The sequence below is a fragment of the Rattus norvegicus genome, chromosome 1 (genome assembly GCF_036323735.1).
Source record: "Rattus norvegicus strain BN/NHsdMcwi chromosome 1, GRCr8, whole genome shotgun sequence".
Taxonomy (NCBI): domain Eukaryota; kingdom Metazoa; phylum Chordata; class Mammalia; order Rodentia; family Muridae; genus Rattus; species Rattus norvegicus.
In genome coordinates, this window is record NC_086019.1 from 125,152,920 (window position 1) to 125,172,334 (window position 19,415).

A 19,415-nucleotide genomic window follows, 5' to 3' on the forward strand; every position below is an offset into this window, starting at 1 on the left:
TCATTCCCTACTACTGAGCCGGCTAGTGTCAGGATACTTACAAGCTCACCAGCATTAGTGACCAGCCTGTTGCACTGGTACTAAACTTCCCCAGGGGCCACTGCTGAGGCCAGAACAGGAGTTCCCATAGGGTCTGCTAGACAGTCACTAAATTCACCCCAAAATAAACTGAAAACCATCTGTGGAACAAAAAGCACAACTAAGTTTTCGTCCTTAAGGAAATATTAGTTTTCATACTTCCTACCTCTTTGTTTTGTTTTGTTTTGTTTCACAAATAGTTCTTCAATTTTAAGAATAGGCTACACAGGTCATACGAATTTTTACAAAGCTTTTAGAATCAAAAAAATTGCACATCAATAACGGTAGAATGTTTAAAAAAATTTATTACCCAAATATTTTCCTCCATGTAGTTTTACCATATTATGCTTAACCATTAAAATCTATTAAAATTCTAACCATTAAGTTCTATTAAACCAATAGTTTAATAGAAAAAATGTAAAAACTTTCTAGCAAGATATGCAAATGTATTTACCTTAAAACATTTAATTATTCATATCATAATGGTCTAGGTTCTTACCAATTTTATTATAAGTGAAGTTTAAAGGAAGTATGAAATTTACAAAAATATCCATGACTATATCTTCTCCCAAACTGAAAATAATTAATCAAGTACGTTCCCGCCCATAGATACATTAAGAGGGACTTAATTTTAGGATTACAAAATATAGAAAAAATACATGTATATATGTAAGTAATATTTGGGAAGTAAAATTTAAAAATGGAAAAACAAACAAAAAAAAAAAACACAAAGATCTTACAACTTGCAGGCAACTCCCAGCCCTAATGTTCACTGAATTTATTTTCTACAAAATCAAAAAAAGTAGTAATGAAATTCATACTCAGTAATGTAGAAATATGGGTATTTTCAAATATTTGATAATATCAACTTTCTACCTTTTATCATACATGTAAATACATTATACATGTAATGCGATATGTTTCAAGTGAAAACTAGCACTTGTATATTTTAATCGGTAAATTGGTTATATGAAATTAAAAATATTTCCAATTTATTAAATATTTGATAATTGCTAAGTGTAATAGAGTAAAACTAAAAACAGTTAAATATTTAGAAAACATTTGTATCTTTGTAGTGTTATATGCATGTGGTAGGTCACACAATAATAAAAACAGTTAAATATTTAGAAAATATTTGTATCTTTGTAGTGCTATATGCACGTGGTAGGTCATACAATAATCTAACATTAGTAATGAATGCTTTTTAAAATGTTAAAACAATTTCCCAAAGAGAAAAAATAAATAAGGAGTAGCAATAATAGATATTTAACACTAAATCAATATATTAGACCAGCTGTGCTAGCTGTGCATGGTGAGCTGCTAATATTGAAGCCTAAACACTGCATAATTAATATCATCATTTAATATAGAATTAATGTCACCATGGTCTTTTGGGTTCTCGACAATTTTATTACTATTGAAGCTTACAAGTATGTAGTTTACAAAAACACACTGAGCCATATTATCTGTAAAACAGAAAACAATAAATCAAGTACATATTTTTAGTCTACGGATAAATTAAGAGACATTTATATTTAAGATTACAAAATAAAAATAACGCATGTCTGTCTGATGATAAGAAAAATACAGCAGGGTTCTTCATATCAAACACTATCAAATATAGCTAGCTTTATATAGTAGCAATAGAATTGTTCGTGACAATTGTTTAGAAATATGTAGATTAATTGAGTTCAATTGAAATTGTTATTTGTCATAGGTAAAGTGTCTATTAGTACGATAAATCATAATGATCAAATTTAAGGAGTGAAGTGTTCATTTGGCTAATATATCCTGTGTCACAGTCCACTGAGAGAACCCAAGCCAGGAACTCAGAGAGGAAACTTGGAGGAAGAAACTGATACATGGAGGAACAGTACTTATCGGCTTGCTCTCTATGGCTTGCTCATCCTACTTTGATATACTTCCTAGGGCCACCAGCCTAGGGGTAGCAACTCCCACACTGAGCTGGAATTTCCCCCATCAATTGTAAATCAAGAAAATGCTCCATAGACTTCCCTAAATTCCAACCTGTTGAACACAGTTCCTCAGTTGAAATGCCCTTCCCAGACTACATCTTTACAGATGGATATAAAAACTTGCGTATATTGTTAAGGTCCTTATGAACCTGTTCCTGTTTAAAAAACAGCATGCAAGTAAATAGAAAGGAATGCTATGTGCTAAGCTTTTAACTGCTCCTTTGTTTCTGGTTTATTGGTTTTTGTTTCCTGGTTTCTGGTTTACCATTATCTGTTGTTTTGTAGCCAGGATTTCCGCTAGGTACCCAGTCTGGAGCTGAGCTCAAATTCAAATGCCTGAACCCTTTTAGTCAGTCATATGTATATAGATTAAAAATAAATAAATCTGTATTAAACCTGCTCCTCATTGATGCCCATCAGCACTAGTTTCTTAGGATGTTTCCAGAATCTGGTCGCTCTTTCTCACTGGGGCCGTTTATCTATCTGGGTTCTCAGCCAGGATTTAACATAACCCTGCACTTCCATTTCTGGATGGCAGATGGCGATGTTGAATAGCTTTATGGGATATCTGGATGTTTTAATATTGTTACCTTACACATACTGTAGTTTTTAACTAAAAAAAGAGTTGTCAGAGTTATTAAATCTTCTTCAAGAAATTCCCCAGGCAGAGTTTAAGGGTTTTATTAACTAGAGGTTCAGCAAAAATCACAATAACACCCAATATGTCCTGGTTCTGCAGAAGAATCAGCTAGAGACCTACAAAGGCGCCTGAAGCAGAAACAGCAGAAACCATAATGGGTCTTCTTCTAGAAGATTCTTAAGGTGCCATGATAAATAAATGTGATATATTATTCTGAGGAGGATCCTAGACAATTCTGTATGTTTTAAATTGATACAGATAATAACATTTTAACTAGATGAATCAAATGAGAGTTGTGTATGATACTCACAAATCAATGAAAGGTAGCTGATGAAATATTCCTCATTACAGAATTACCACAGCATTGACCTTAGAAGAAATAACAGTTGGGTTAGAAAGTCATGAAATTCTGCCAGTAACAGAAAGTACATAATAAATAGGTGTGTCACCAGAAAGATTTAATTAATCCTAACTTGCCTGAAGTGTGGTTTCGGGAGATGTTTTACTTCAAATGCACTCTGAAAGATTTTGCGTTAAAACATTCATACCCCTTGCATTTCCAATGGTTTGAGATAAATAAGTGGGCACAGTTTGTACATGAGAACGGACATAGAGGAAATGCACATGGAGAAAATAACAAGAAGTGGAGTATAAGGTTAAAATATGACAAATATTTGTAAAGGAAAAACAGAAATCCATTATAGCCTGACCACATCTCTTTTGTGCTTGAAATCAGATAGTAGCAAATTTAAAATTAATTTCTGGTTAAGTTAGTATTTATTTCTTCTAGAAAAAATGGACTATTCATAAAATAACTTTCAATTAATACAAAAATCCTGTGGAAAATAGGATGATCATGCCATTAAGAAAAGAATATCTCTAAGACCTGTAATATACAAAGCTTTGTTGTATAGAATCCATAAAGTATTTCTATAAAAGAACATTCCATCCAATTCAGGGAGCATAGAGTAATTTTATGTAATGAAACGTTTGTAGAAAGTAAGCAAAAATGCTCAAGGAATATGGGCAAAAACCATAATGGGCATGATCCAGAAAAATATTTTTTTTTAATTTTCATCAGGAAACGACAAACTCAAAAAAAAAAGTTAAATTGTGCCTTGTCAAAAGAACAGAAGAACAAATGCTCTGTGTTTTAGTAATTATTGAGTTTTGATACTGTGTGTGTTTATAGTTACCATCCAGTGCACAAGTAGGACAGACTAGAAGTAGATACTCCAAATACTAAGTGATTCTTCCCTCAGACGCAGCTGTTTTCTTGGCTCAGACTACTGCAACAACCTTTGGGAATCTTCAGAATCGTGCTGTTAAGGATGATCTCTTTTCTCCAATGTGGCACTCAGATATTTAAGCCCAGAAGGTTCTCCAGACTCTCATCAGACTCGACTTAATTTAGAAATCCCAGCACATATCTATGCTGAGTGCTGTTTGAAGTAAGAAGTTGGGGCAAAGTGAGTCTCATCGATATTTCATTCTCTGTGTCTCTCTTTCAGTCTCTCTCCCTCTCTCCCACTCTCCCTGTCCCCTCTCCCTCTTCCTCCCTCCCCCCCCTCTCTCTCTCTCTCTCTCTCTCTCTCTCTCTCTCACACACACACACACACACACACACACACACACACACACACGCATGATCATACTCCCCGAAATGAAACAATTTAGTAAAAAAGAAGCAACTGTGTCACAGACTTTGGGCAGGATGGAATGGCATAAACTGAAGAAAACCTAGCAAAATAAGTGTTAGGAAAACTGAGCGAAATAAACAAACTTCAGTTGACTATAGGTTAGAAAACAAAAATCTGGTAAATATCACTGATAAGGAATTGAAGTGCCTGCCTGTGATGTGTGGACCACAGCAAGAAGACTTACAAGTAAAATGTTGAGTCAGTAGTCTTTTTTTGCTGTTAACTATCATAAAATCCAACAAAATGTACAGATGAGCTTAGGAATAAATTGCTCAATCCATAAACAAGGTTTTTGAAGAATGAGAGGAAACTGAATGTAGGCGAGAACTATTTTTCTTTACAAGCTAAAGAAAATGCAGAAATGTGTAATGAAACCTCATTGATTGCACTGTGGTTTAGAATGAGGAAAACTACCTTGTATACTATGGATTTAAAACAATTGACATGTGAAAACTTCCCCGTTCATGATTTTTCACCTCTAGCCCAGACCATAAATAGCATATACATACAAAATACAGTTAATTTAAAGCATGATTTTTGCCAGTTTATTACAGGTATTCTACAGGCAGAATCTGAACTTTGCCCCCCCCCCCTTTTTTTTTTTGCCTTTGTGACACTCAATCCTTCTTGAGTATGGGAAAAAACAACTAACTTTCTCTTCAAGTGAATATGACATTGGCTTTAAGCTGTGAGTATCTTAACTCACCCAGTGTCACATTATCACATATCTTCCATCCCATATTTAGCCACAGTCCTTTCAACACCAAAACTTCTGTGAAAACAGAGATATATGGACATAAATCCAGTAGATAGACTGAGGAAAAATGTGTGGTATCATCTCTTTAAACCATCTCTATGCCAAATGACTGGGGTGGGGGGTGATCAGCTGCTCAAGGAGTGAACTGTGAAAGGCTTTCCAAGAATGAACCCCCTGTTCTTAAAAGTTTGCCTTAGTTTTTTGGCATGTCACATGGGTAGAAAGAAGCATAGAGATCGTTTTATGCTGCACCTGTCAACAAATAGGCTTTGGAAATAACAAGTCCTATGCTAGGCTCAAGGCCATCACATTGCTTTGCTCAAATGACCCATCTCCTATTCTGGTTAGCCACAGGAGAGAAAGACTTGAGGGTAAGATTTTGGGAAGCAGTGTTCCTAAGGAGGAAGTTAGGCCTTTGTTTACTGGACATTCTCTCCTGTGCACCCTTCCTTAGTGTCTATCTGGGGATATAGATCAACCCCCACGCCCCACTTTTTCTGACTGGAGTGAGGTGAGAATCTGAATTTTTAACAATGTTGCTCTAATGCAAATGCCCAGCAATGAGCTGAGGCCCCAGGGAATAGAATCCTGGGCTGGGGGCAGGCTGAAGGACATCGGGCTTAAATGTTGAGGTAATCTTTTCTCTGAGGCAGCTCACCTTCAGCTTGTCAACGCACCCAAATTTCCTAGGCAGCTGCTCTTTCCAAAATTAGGATGTGTTATTTGACTCGAATTCTACTTTGGTGATCCACACAGCACATTTTCAACATTTCCAAACCCTAACAAACACTGCAGTCAGAAGCTGTCAGGGGACAGAAGGGCCTCTTCTGTTCCATGCAGCAGCCGCCTGTTGGCGCAGTAACCTGAGCAAAGGAACACTTGTGGCTTGAGAGCTGCAAAGGGAGGGGCTGGAGCAAAGAGCCACAGCCCAACTCCCTCTCTGCCCCCCGCCCCTGCCTAGCCCTAGATCTTTCTAGAAGCTGCCAAGCTGGCGCAGTCGCAAAGTAGACTCTGCAATGCTGCAGTAAGAGTGCGCAGGCGCCAAGAAGCCCCCTCCTCGAGCGAAGGGAGCTGCTGCAGTGTGTTTCCATTGCGCATGTGCCAAAAAATCCCCCTCCCTAGTGACCAGACCCCTGCACTGCGGTGAAAAGAGTGCGCATGTGCTAGCAGGCCCTTTCTCCAAGGCTGCGAGCTGCTCTGAGCCGCTGTTTTTCAGGTGATTGACACTGGATAAGGCCCACAACGGGTGGTGAGAACTTGTAAAATGGTGGCTGTGAGAGACAGATTCCCTACAGAAATGTAATTGAAATGTTCCCAGTTACTGAAAAGAACCCAGGTACCTGCCCCTGACCCCAGGATGACAGTTTAAAGCAAGGAAATAAGCTAACTCTGGGTCAATTAGCCAAGGTCAGATTAGCTCAATTTTCTGAAATCAGGTTTTCAGACCCTTCAGTGACTTCAAGGCACATTTGGCCTCACAGCCTTGAGATGGCATTCGCAATTGACCTCTGACTTTTCTCCTTCTTAAATCATGGGTTATCAGTATTATTGCTATTTAAACTTTGAACGAACCAACACGAAGTAGTCTTTGAGCTTCCACGGAATTTTAATAACTCACAGGTATGGGAAATCAGGAGAGGCATAGAGAGCCTGGTGGAGGAGAAAAGACTTCCTTTGTAACCAAGTCTGGAGTCAGAGGACAGACAAGGAGAACTGCCTCCCTGGTTACTGAACTCTAGCCTTACATACAAATGCCTGCACAATTTTTCCCTTGATAATTTTTCCCTCTGCTCGGGCTAAGAACCACATTTTCCCAGTAGACTCAAGTTTAAACATTCTGGTTTCAAACTGGCAGTAATCCAAGCCACACCTTCAGTATCCTGCCCCAGAGTCCTGCTAAACAAGGCTTCTCTGAACAGCACGGATTTGGGAGTACAGCAAAGCACTTGTTTCTCACCTTATTTTAATACTTACTGAGGCTCAACGCTGTTACTGGAACATTACATAGAGCTACTATAGATTTTTGTCCACACCTCTGTCGGGAACTCACATAACCCCACAGCTTCGTCAAAGTAAAAGGCACCTAGTAAGAACCTGGCCCATAGGTGAAACCTGACCTGAATTGATCACACCTACTTCGAGTATCTGAAATAACCCCTTTAACACGATTTCCTGCCTATACCCGTGCCTTCCCACACCCATATCATCCTCACAGCAGAATGAATCACAGAGACATAAATCTCCTTTCAAAAAGCTACCCCGAGTGGAAGCCAGAGAAATCACGCTGTGTCTCACCCTCTGACTCTAGCTGCTTCCCAGCCACATAGACCCTATTGTCAGTCACAGAATCCATGAGTTCCAAAGTGTTTTGTGCCTAGGAAGATCCATCTTCCACTTCTACTGATTGACTCAGATCTTGTAATTTTTTTTTATCAAAATTCAAGTCTAACACGTCTTATTCAGATCCCCTTGATTGCCTTTGAAGCGTCTGGCATTTAGCACACTCAACCTTGCATTTGTGTGCTTTGATTTTTTTCTGTCTGCTTTATGCATTACTTTTATTCACTGTATTAATAAGCATAATTTGCAAATATGGTGAGAGCCTGATAAAAATCTACATGAAAGCAGATAGCTTTACACTACACATAAACATGTCCCAAGCTTCTAAAACAGGATTATGTAATCATCAGAGTTTTGAGGGATTTTTGTTAGATAAATAGATAAGCAAATAAATAAATAGCAGGATCTTACAATGAAATGACAGGTTAGGAACTATGAATGATCTTAGGGAGAATAAAAGGCAGCAAAAATCATTAGTCTCTGAAACAGTATTCTAAAGTGCTTTATTGGCAGATAGCAGGGTGATCACAATGAATCTCTCCATTTGCTTTTCCTTTCTTCACTCTCGATCACAAAGCTCCTGGGCCCTCACTTCTTTGGAACACAATGTGGATACATTTGGGCATGAAACTTGCTTTTTCTGGAGGTGCTTAATTTCACAGTCAGTGGCCTCATCTTTAATATCTTGGTCTCCATGTGTCTGAATCAAATAGACAGTCATCAAATTGTTGCCCCTTGCCGACAGCCAGGGAGGGTTTCGTGGGATTGGTTGTCCAGATAAAGCAATGAGACTAAGAGGCCTCCTCGTTTCCTTTTGGAAATCAGAGCAAATCTGCAATAAAGCCTCTGTTTTTGTGATCTCATAGAAGCCTCTACAAGTAAAGAGTTTTTCAATACACTGCAAAATGTGAAATACCCTAATTTACTTCTGCACAAGTATATTTTCCAAAAAAACAAAACAAAAAAAAAAAAAAGAAACGAAAAAAAAAAAACAAAAAACAAAAAAGAAAGGTGTGGTTGTCAGAATTGTTTACAATAGCAGAAATATTAGAAATGTTCTACTTTTCTATGAATATGTGGATGACTTCAAAACATGGTGCCTATGATCATAAGTATCGCGGACTTGATAATACATAGCATGATGAAGAAAGTGGTCTGTGAGATTTTTCAAATCACAAAAAAAAAATGTAAAATCAATCTGTGTGCTTCCAAAGACACATTTGATTGTGTATTCAGAGTCATCAATCCCTTTTTAGATGCTAGTCAATTTGAAATAAGGATTTCATCTGGTTAAATTAGGGGGCACAAACTCTCGGTTATTTCGCACAATGGTATATAATTTACATACTCGTAGTTGGTATGATTTTTGTTTTTTTGGTTTTTTTTTTGTTTGTTTAAAAAAAATAAACTCTGCTTCACTAACCCCATCCTCACCCAGTCACGGGTGTTTCTGATGTACAGCAGCCGCTTTAATCAGCAGCTGCTGCTATGGCAGGCACTTTACTATGGCGCGAGACTTCCTGTTCTGGTTGCTAGATGGCACTGTAACCTGATTAGTAAAGGCTCCCAACCACCATAAAGGAAATGGGAATAAAATTCTCTTTGAAACAGCCAACTTGGATTTGCCTGGGGTTCGTTCCTCCTCAAGGAAGTGGGGATTTGTTCCTTTGCTTACAAGCAGATGTTTGAGGATTTGGGTGGAGGGGAAAGCAGGAAATCTTGGGAGGCTGAAAACACAGCTGTATTAGAGCAAGCGCCTCGCGAACTCTAAGCAGGATCCATTATCTGCAACCATCCATACTCCAGATCCCACACATTCTTAGGAAATGGTCTAAATGCACAGTAGAGGCGAAAGTAGAGGTTTCTCGGTGACCTACTATGTTACAAATGTACAGAAACGATACATAAAAGGGCAGCCTTGAACTAGGTTGCTGCAGTGGATAGGGAAAAGTGACTGACATTTGGCATGGGAGGGGGCAGGCGTCATGGCACTGAAAACGTTTCAGATGAAAAGAGGAATCAATTAGAATAGAATCCCATCAAATTTTAATTATCCTGAATTTTTCTGTTTTACACAGGGGTCAGAAGAACTGCCACAAGTGGGTTAGTGGAGCCAACTGGGGAGACATACAAATACCCCTATTTAGAGGGCTTTCATCCTATAAATGATCAATTTTTTAAAAGCCACTGTGGAATTAGTGGCAAAAACCTGTAATCTCGATGTTCATGAGAATGAAGGAAAAAAATGAGGAGTAGGGGGAACAAGATCTGTATTTAATCTATGTATACATGGAGATTTATCCAAACAAATTCAAATAATTCCCAACTGCATATGGTTGAGTCATTGAAAATCATTTCACAACACTTGGTTAACTTCCACTGGGAGAAACTGTAGCTAAAATGTTATCTTATATCATTAAAAATAAATAAACCTGGTGATCTGGAATTAGGAAAGGTAATTTAAAAGGAGTGAAAAAAATAAGATATAGGCTTTGCAAACTTTGTAAGTCTTTTTTTTTTAAGAAGGAACATCTATAAATCACTGGAAGCACAGGCTGCTGAGGTAATGGGGAACTAGGCAAAATTATATGAAAAATCAAATCATGGCAACATGAGATTTAAATGTGTGTATTTATGATTTGTATTTCCATGCTCCTATTTTACAACAGCGTAGTCCCGTGGGCAATACTGCCCTACGGCACTGATAGGCTCTTGCCAGAGGCTGAAGTTCTGGAAACAATTAATGTTAATAGGGAATAAGAAAATCATTTTATTTTCCAAGCATGTAATTATTGGTGTGATCATGAATACATTTTATGTCTTAAAATTACATTAGAAAACCCCGCAGGGAGATTAAGTGCAGCCTGAATGGGTAATGCTTTGTTACCTTTATCTGCAGGGAGTTGGAGGCAATCACAAATGTTTAAGAACATTTGTGTGTTGCATATTTTGAAACAAATAAACTGTTACAGAATTTTCAGAATGTATGCTCATCTCTATGTGCACTCATACATAACAATGAAGATAAAGGTCTTTAATATTCTGCTTAATAGAAAATAGCTTTTCTGTTTAATATTACCAAATAACACCTCAATGGCTAATAAATAAATATGACTTTGAGGATCACGTACAGTTGCCATGATCATCAAAAGCCTCTGTCCTGTGTAAACACGCATGCATGCCACACACACACACACACACACACACACACACACAAATGCCTGTTGTAGGTTTCCAGCTGGACCAATCCATCCATGAAACCCTCTCTGGGCTTCAGGCCAAGGAAAGAATAGATCCTAGAATGGTGGGATGTCTTTACAGCCCCTGAAATAAGTCCAGGTTAGCATATGTTCCCTTAGGATCAAGGGAGAGTAAAAAATTCAAGTCAAGAATGTTTCTTTATGGTCTTTCAGAGAGAGGGACAAAGAAAGGGAGAAGGAGAAAGAGAGAGAAAGAAAGAGACCTATATGTCTATTTCTGTGGTTGTATGTGTGTGTGTGTGTGTGTGTATGTAATTGTGTGTATCTATAGGAGTATGCCCATTTGTGTCTATGAATGTGTGTTTTGTTATGTGTGCATCTATGTGCATATATGTTTGTCTGCATATGTGTTTTTATGAATATCAGTATGAGTGTGCCCATGTACATGTGTATGTTTCTGTGCATCGGTCTTTCTTTGTGTGTTTCTGTGTGCAATACCATGTGTATGCCTTTGTATGTTTGTGTCTGTAGTTATGTATGTTCATGTGTGTATAAACTTGTGTGTGTCTGTGTTGTGTGTGCATCTGTGTGTGTGCCTGTGTCTGTGGTTGTGTGTGTGTGTGTGTGTGTGTGTGTGTTCTTCCAGGAAAATTTTGCTTGCTTATTTTTTTGTATCTTATTTTATGTGAAATGATATCAGAATTCCTTATGAACAATCTTCAGCTTTTTGTCGGATTCTTATTGCTAACTTTCAGCTACTGAAGTGTACCTTTATACCTACATCAGGAGTCCTCTGGGTCTATTTGAAAAGCTCACTAACTTACTTCAGAGCAGGCTTCTGTAGGCATACTGAAGCTCATTAGCAGGATCACACATATCTTATATGTGAAAAATCAAGAAATTAATTTGCTACTGTCTGTGAACACAGGAATAGGCATGAAGCAGACTACTCAAAACAGAAGACATCTGTGCCCACCCTACCAGGTTGATCAAAGATACAGAATATGGGTCTGCATCATATCCAGGCAGCTAGCAGGCTCTACCAGAGTCACTAACTCCCCAGATTGAGGGTAAGGTGCTGTTGGAGGCATGGAAGTCCAAGGAACTAGTCCCCTCCTCTACTCTCCTTGGCAAGTTTTCTTTCTGGAAGTTTGAAATGAGCACTCCTGAAGGAGCTGAGAATCTGCAGAAAATTGGCATTGAATACCAGGTTTCTTTAGACAGATGTAACGGAGCATCCTAGGTTATATTGGCTTTAGCTAGACACCCTCCCACAGTTGCCCCCATCCCCTAACCCCAAGTCCTAGTCCTGGCCAACTGGGACCACAGAAGAATAGCCAGGTGCAAATATCAAATTTTCTGTTAAATTTCTATTCAAATTCCATGTTCCAGAATCCTGTCATCTGCCTTAAAATCCTCTTACAAAAAGCAGCTGACTAGTTACTGTGATTAAAAGGGTATGGGACATGTTTTTCTTCTGTAGTCTCATAACCTCTTCTTATTTACTTGGTTAGTTTTTTCACCAAAAAGCAGTTGAATTATTTTCTTTGGTTATATTGGGAATTTTCTCTACATTAAAAGAATTCTACAGCAGGATTGTGGGATGATTTGAGTATGCTGAACAATATGGCAGGAACAAATAATTCTGAGTGCTTGGAGCATGTGCGGATTCGTGTGCATGATTAACATGAGCTTAAACTATACTGTTTTTCACAGAATGATGAGGAACAAATGAGTAAACAAAAGAGTAACTCTAAGTGAGAACAAATTAATCATTTTAGTGTACACACACACACACACACACACACACACACTGGGGGTACTGGAGGTAGGGAGAGAGAGAGAGAGAGAGAGAGAGAGAGAGAGAGAGAGAGAGAGAGAGAGAGAGAGAGAGAAGTGTTGTGCTCATAGACAAATACACACCATTGCCATTTAGTATCCTAGCCCCAAATCAAGAAGCGATCCATGTAATTAGAACCCACAATGTTTCATTGGTGTTCCCGTGAATCTAATCTCAGTCTACACTGTTGACTTTAAACCTCTCCTTCTGTTACTAGGACTGGACAGACTTTTCCTTCAGAGTGACACAGCCTAAAACATTCTAATCGCTGCCCACTAATTTCATGTGTTCTATATATTAAGCCTATTAATCATATTAAGCCTTTCAGAGATTCTAGAAATAATCATCTTCTAGTCTCTGAAATAAAATTGGAGTTGGCAACAGCAAAATTGACATCTATATTCTTAAAACTTTTCAAGTTGAGTCTGTTTTGTTCTGAAAGCTGCCTTAAGCTTTTGGTTATTAATGGCCAAATAATCCTCTCAAGTTGTCGCAAATACCAGATCCTCAGTGATGTTTGCTGTGTTTCTGTTCCTTGTCTTTGCTTTAGGGCATACTATCACACTTTTCCTGTTTCTTCATATGCTTAGACATTGAGGACTGCATAGTATAAACATTCTTGATTGTTCCATGTTCTTCTAATGGATACATGTATACTGTTTCTGTCAATTAACCACAGGGCTACATTCTGAGAAATCTATCCCTTGAACATCATGGTGTTCACTTAAACAAAACATCATTATAAGATACATAAATAAACAGTTAAGTTGGCTGAACAAACTGCTCACAGCCTCTTCTCCAGATGGTGGAAAGTCAGGCTCTGTTCAGGTTTCCAATGGGAAGCCCAACCTACACTTTATTCATTTTTTCAAAACTATTTAGTGTTGGACAGGCTAGATCTACAGAACTGAATGTCTCCTGTGCAACTCTTACCTCTGAAGCACACACACAGACACACACACACACACACACACACACACACACAGCATACATATATATATATGTATATATATATGTGTGTGTGTGTATATATATATGTGTGTGTGTATATGGCATTATGATCACATACAGATGCATGTTTTCCAATTATATTTTCAGATGTCCTTCATGGCACAGAGTTGGAACTTAGTTGATGCCAATATCCTGAAACTATGAAAAACCCTCAAAGTATAGAGTAGAGTCAACCCCATCACAGAATATAATTTTTATGTCACTTAGATAATTTCAAAAGTTGCCTTTGTATTGTATTTTAGATTCCTAGTAAAGATTCTGTTCTTCCCCACCATTTAAAAATACATTTAAAGAATTTTGAATTTAAGCTCATTATGTTTGATATTAATAATACGTGGGGTAGAAAAGTGGTTGTACATAAGAAATTTCAGCTACTAAAGTGGCGGAGGTATGAGGATCCTCAGTTTAACTAATGAGTTTAGGTGATGCACAAGCCCCTAACTCTTATGCATATTAACAGAAACATAAAGTTAATAGGAGATTGATATATGGGTATAGTTATACATATATTTGTATATTTTTTTTCTGTTTTTCAGGAACCAAGACCTTTGATGATAGCATGAAGCACAACTTTACATCAGTCCACCAGAAGCACATTCATCTGTGTCCACACAGGACTAGAAACCTCCAAAGTAAATTCATTTGTTTAGAAAATGCAGAATAAAAAGTTTTCTATCAATACATAGAGACCTTTTTCATATATTTATTTTTTATTTTCAAAAATTATGTATTTTCGTGGATTTTGGAGAAAAGTGCTAAAGGGAGACATAAAGACAGATAAAAATATAAATTATCCCTTCTCATTAATCTATCTGAAAGAGGATAAGGGGGAATTAAATATTTGGAGAAGGAAAGCCAAAGATAATGGCTCAGGACTAGGAGTTCTGAATGTTCAGTCCCCTCCATCTCCCCCTACATCCCTCCTCCTCCTAGGTGCCTAGGGAGGAGAGCTCAGATGCATATGACTGCCCATCCATGTCCAAATCACAAAATATGTTCTGTGTTTTAATAAACAATGAAATAACATATCCTGCAGCTTTAGACAGGACCCTCTTTGGGGAGTTGGAAACATGGATTGAGCACAGCCAAGACAGGAAACAGGGCTCAGTTGTCTTTTTGTTCATCTTTTTTCTTCTTTTTCCCTTAGAGATTGCTGTTGTTTCCATTTAGCCTTCATAAAGCGTCGGTCTCTCCTCATGCTGACCTCTCTACCCAGGAAATCACAGCAGCTAGTCAGGATTAAAATTAGGGAAATCATCTTTATTGTATTTACTACAGTTTTCTTTCATTAGTATCTTATTTTCTTAGACTATAATGTTCCAATTTACAATATACATCCACCTTCATAATGCACAATTTTATCTTTACAGTTTTATTGCAGTGCCAAGGGTGCTTTCACATAAGTGTACCTTTTCCCAATGTCCTCACTGGCCAACAGATATGGAAGTCCAGTAGGTAGGAAAAAAGAAGATGATGAGTCGGTAATGTACAACATTTGGTAAAAGAATGATAGGGAATATTAATATGGAGAGTAAGTTCAATACATAGGACAGGTTGGGTTACAGGGTAATGGGAACTTTGGCAGAATCATTATGCAGATCAAAGTATAAACAATCTGTCCCTATGTCCATGTTTTAAAGATAGATATGGCTTTCTGGAAGCATATAGGACCCATTTCCTTTTGTATATCATGGTACATGATACCATAACTTCTCACAAATATCAATACAATTACTCTATAAGCTTACAAAGAATAATAATTTGAGATTCTAGCATATACTATAGTTGTCACTCTGTTCAAATGCCTAGGGGGACAATAGCAGCAGATGGGGCACACAGCAAAGCTATGCTAATCCCCTGCCTCAGAACACTCCCAGAAATCATGCTGCAGGTGTTTTCTCAGTAGAAATGTTTGGCCATTAATATATGTACCGTAAAACATGCCAATACTTATGTCCAACTTTAATACCCCAGAGTCTAGCATTGAGTAAGACTGTTCTGCAGAGTGTCTGCAGTGACAGCACATAGGCCCAGAAATGCAGCTGAGGAGAGCACAGCTCTCATTTCTTAGATCTGGGCAAGGCTTCCTAAGATACATCTGTTTTCTTAATTTGTTCTTTATGAAACCATTACTCACCTCCAAGTTCATAACTCTATGCCAAATTTCAGACTCTTCCCTCATTCCTAAGACATTAAAATATGGATGATAGCTTCCTTAAATCAAGAGATTTGTACCTCCAATAAAATAACTGCCCCACACAATCAATGCTATAAAAGACAATATGCACAAAATGCCACATATAAAAAGCTATGCTAAATGTGTCCTTGCATTTCGTATAAGGAAATAGATTTGTTACAGTAAATGGATGGATATACATGGAGGTTGGAATAAGAATGAAATCCAGCCTCAACTTTTATTTAATATCTATCGAGCCAAACTTACTCACCTACAAGTAGGTAACTATACAGGGAAGGTACCTTAAATGTTCCTTGTAAATATCTCCATTATGTGAAGAACCCATGCTCACGTTCTGTTTTCCAGAAACCAGTCGTGAAAGTACTTTGTTTCCTGGTTAACAAATTTCTTCTGAAGGCCTTAATACCACGAATTCCATAAATTATATAATCAGTACGCATTTGTTTCAGACCACACAGGTTTCATTCAGGTGGTCAGAAACGTCACCCTGGGAATTCACTGCCAGTGTCATGTATGGCTGAGAATGTTGCTGGCAAAATCATGCATCACTCTTCTTTCAGGTGTGTTGTGGTACCTCCCTGTCACAGTCCATCACAATTTAAATACTTTTTCAATCCCTTTTCACTTTCCTTCTTGAAGCATTCAGGTTAAACAATAGATTGCTAAGGCAAAGAATATCCTATTTGAATCTAGAGATTCAATACAATCCCCACTAAAATTGCCACATAACTCTTCATAGATATGGAAAGAAAATTCACAACTTCATATGGAAAAACAAAATCCCCAGCCAGCCCAAACAATGATAAAAAATAAAACATCTTTTGAGGGAATCATCATCCCTGACCTCAAGCTTTACTGTAATGCAATAGTGATTAAAAACTTCATGGTACTGATACAGAGATAGCTATGTTGTTCAATGGAGTAGAATCGAAGACACAGAAGTATAACTACACACATATGTACACTTGATCTTTAACAGAGAAGTCAGAAACATACAGTGGAAAAAAGAAAGAATCCTCAACAAATGGTGCTGGTCCAACTGGTGGTCTGTATGTAGAAGAATGAAAATAGATCCATATTCATCACCTTGCCCAAAGCTCATGTCCAGGTTGATCAAGGACTTTAAGGTAAAACCAAACACACTTAATCTAATAAAAGAAAAATGTTATTTTTATGCTTAGTTCATATGCAGTGTAATATATCCATTCTAAGTATTCATCACAATCCACACAGAAGTTAATAACACTTAGATAGTTCTTAACTTCCAATTTCATATGCACCAAGTTACAGATATAATGAAATGTTATATACTCTCCTCTATTGTTCTTAATAGTTTTGGAGTTGATTCAGATTGCTGTGCATCATACTGAAAGATCAGCCTGCCTCTTCCTCCTGTGTACTGAGACTATAGCCGTGCACTACAACCATCTGGACATTGGTTCATGTTAAACTTATCTATGAAACCATTTGAGAAGTAAACTTGATACCTTAACACTATTTGTCCCTTTGTCCATGACCATGCCTATTTTTTTCATTTATGTTCTCTTTTCAAAATCATCATACGAATATTTGTGATTTTAAGTGCTGAAGTTTAAGTGGCCATGTTTTACTAAGTATAACTTTCTAGTTCCATATTTGTTTTGTTAATTGTAATACTGTTTTTTTATTTCAAGCAACAACCAATCCATAGATAATAGTCTTATTTTAACATTGTGTCTTATAGTTATGCTAAATGTATTGCCTAGCTTTCCTGTGGATCCCTGGGGTCTACATAGTATTTATTTGAGATTCCAGTCTTCGTACTTCACCCATTGTCACTGAAATGTTATTTGCAGTGTGCATATAGATACAGGTGTTCATGTATATGCTGAATAATATAAAACTCTTTAAGACAAATGTTTTTAGGCATATGACATGTTTATAATTTAAAAGGAGCACATTGGAAATATGGCAGCTGTAGCAGATGAAAATCTTGGTAGAAAAAAGTCAAATCTCCCACCCTTCCAACTCAGAGAACGTCTAGGGTAAAGTTTGGACAGAAACTCTGGCAACCACCAAGATGACATCTCCTGGAGGAGAAACCTCTTTTCCATACTTGACAATGAGCTTTCCTTTCCCAAGATCATCTAAAATGTTACATAAGACACAAAGCTTTCCAGACATTTTTCTGGACTCTGGCTTCCTTGATGAAGTACCATTATAAACTGGGCTTCCTTCTTATAAGCTAATATTCACAAAATTGTATAGAGGAAAACTTTATCTTTTGCCTCCACTTAACATAGTACTTTGATATTGTGTGGTATATCATCCACATATCAAAAGCCATTTTCATTGCACAGGAGCACTCCAATGTATTAACATGTCAAGTGTGTATCCAGTATTGCTGAATGGCATTTGAGTGCATTAGAGATAAAGGCTAGTAAAAATAGATTTGGGTGCAGAATTTGAACTTTGTTTTATATATATCTTATGGGCAACTAACCTAGGTAAGGATGTTGGCTAGGTAGAACTCTTGAACTACTACAATGCTACCTAATATCAAATGGCATAGTAAACCTTTTTTAAGTCTCCTAATGCACAGCAGTCAAGTCATGTATATGCTTATATTCAGCACATTGTAGCAGCAGCTACATTCACAGTTTCTTTTGAGGACTTGTATGTAACCCATTTCTCTCTTTTCATAGCCATGACTTTCAATTCAAAATCAAAGGTAAGAAAAGCATAAGGTTCACTCTTCCTGGAATATAGAGTAGGGATGGTTCAATCTTGTATTGTTTTGCTAAATATGCTATCAGATTTAAGATATTTGCAATATTTGGGGTCACGTAAAGATTTATAGTTGCTTTGGCTGTTTTTCTGAAATAAAAAATGTATTTTGGATTTTAAAATAGGTTTTCCAACTTTATATTTGCTTGCAATTAAAAAATATAAACTTTACATTTTGACATGCATAATATCTCCTAGTAACAAAGGAAAAACTACAGATAAAAATAAAGACATTTAAATGCCCCCAATTATTCCCTCACAAAGTTTAAGTGTGTTCCCCAGATATGAAAGCAACTTATCTATCTGGACCCTGAATTTGCTTTCTTACCTTTAAAATACGTGTTATTTTCATCACTGGTTTTTTATTCCTGATTGTGCACATCCCTGGTATACTCTGAGCTGATTTCTTACTTGTGATATTTTGCTATTTGAAGACCACAATCAACTGCTTGGTACAGACACTCAACTTCAAAAGTTAACTTTTCATACTGTGTTATCTGGATGCAGGAAGTCTATCTGACCACTGACAGCCCAACAATAGAGTAACCTCATGTCTTCTCACCACATAAGATAAGCAGCAACTTTCTCGGTCTGAATTTGAGTTTCCATGCAGTCAGATGCTTGGTAATGTTCTTGCTGTGGTAATGACTGTATTCTATTAGGCTATGCTATTTTGGTGATACAGCTACCCTGAAATGCCTTTACTTTAATCTAATGCTACTTCATGATCTGTTTGATTCATGCTGCAATAATGCAAGTGCTAATGGACCTCTTCTACCACACTGTCTCAAGGATGCAGCTAGCTTTGACCTTTGTGCATTCTGTTTGCTGCTCTTTCGCGATGCTTTCACTGCAAAGAATGTAAAAACGAAGACTCATAAGGAAGATTTTATTTCCCACCCTGACTAGA

At 37.3% G+C, this 19,415-nt stretch overlaps 1 long non-coding RNA gene across 1 annotated transcript; it reads left to right on the forward strand.

Moving 5' to 3' along the window:
- The first annotated feature begins 6,236 nt into the window (after window positions 1-6,236).
- Window positions 6,237-14,229, forward strand: LOC120097775 (uncharacterized). Its single transcript, XR_005495498.2, has 2 exons — window positions 6,237-6,367; window positions 14,079-14,229. It is a non-coding gene; the product is annotated as an uncharacterized LOC120097775 (long non-coding RNA).
- Window positions 14,230-19,415: the final 5,186 nt, after the last annotated feature.